We start from the raw sequence: 895 nt of genomic DNA on the forward strand, positions 1-895 counted from the left end.
CAAGGAAACTAAGGGATATTATTCTACATTCCCATCAACACAAGATAGTTGTGGCAAGACGGGGTCTTTCTAGAGGACTTTGTTTCTAGAAAGACTAGTGGGAGCGCGTTCGATCTTGAAGAAATTCAAGATGCAAACAATAGCACTAATGCCTCGATGGAAATTGAACCGAACCACAAAGTGTGTGGATGATGTTGTTCCACAAAGAGTTGAGGAACAACAACCGGTTCAAGTAGACATACCTCTTCGCAGTCCGATAGGGTACGCCGTCACCGAGAGATACTCATTTCACTTGTCGACCATAATGACATTGTGCTCATAGAGGATGAGCCTACCACCTATCGAAGTCGTGATGAGACCAGATTCGAGAAATGGCTAAGCCATGAGATCCGAAATGGAATCCATGTACACCAACCAAGTATGGACTTTGGTTGATCCACCAAGGGTAAAACCCATTGGGTGTAAGTGGGTCTTTAAGAGAAAGACACATGGATGAACTTATTTATAAGGGTCGCTTGGTAGCTAAAGGTTTCAAGCAGATTCATGGTATTGACTATGATGAAACTTTTTCTCCAAGAGCGATGTTTAAGTCCATTCGGATCATGCTTGCTATTGCACCTACCATGACTATGAGATATGGCGATGGATGTCAAACCGTGTTTCTGAATGGAAACCTACCGAGGATGTGTACATGACACAACCGAGGGTTTGTAGATCCACAAGATACTAGCAGAGTATGCTCGCATAAGTCCATTTATGGACTAAAGCAAGCTTCTCGGAGATCTTCGTTTGATGATGCAATCAAACAGTTTGGTTTCATCAAGAACGAAGATGAGCCTTGTGTCTACAAGAAGGTTGTAGGGATATAGTTGTCTTCCTCATATTGTATGTGGAT

Source organism: Zingiber officinale, chromosome 2B (assembly GCF_018446385.1).
Source record: "Zingiber officinale cultivar Zhangliang chromosome 2B, Zo_v1.1, whole genome shotgun sequence".
Classification (NCBI taxonomy): domain Eukaryota; kingdom Viridiplantae; phylum Streptophyta; class Magnoliopsida; order Zingiberales; family Zingiberaceae; genus Zingiber; species Zingiber officinale.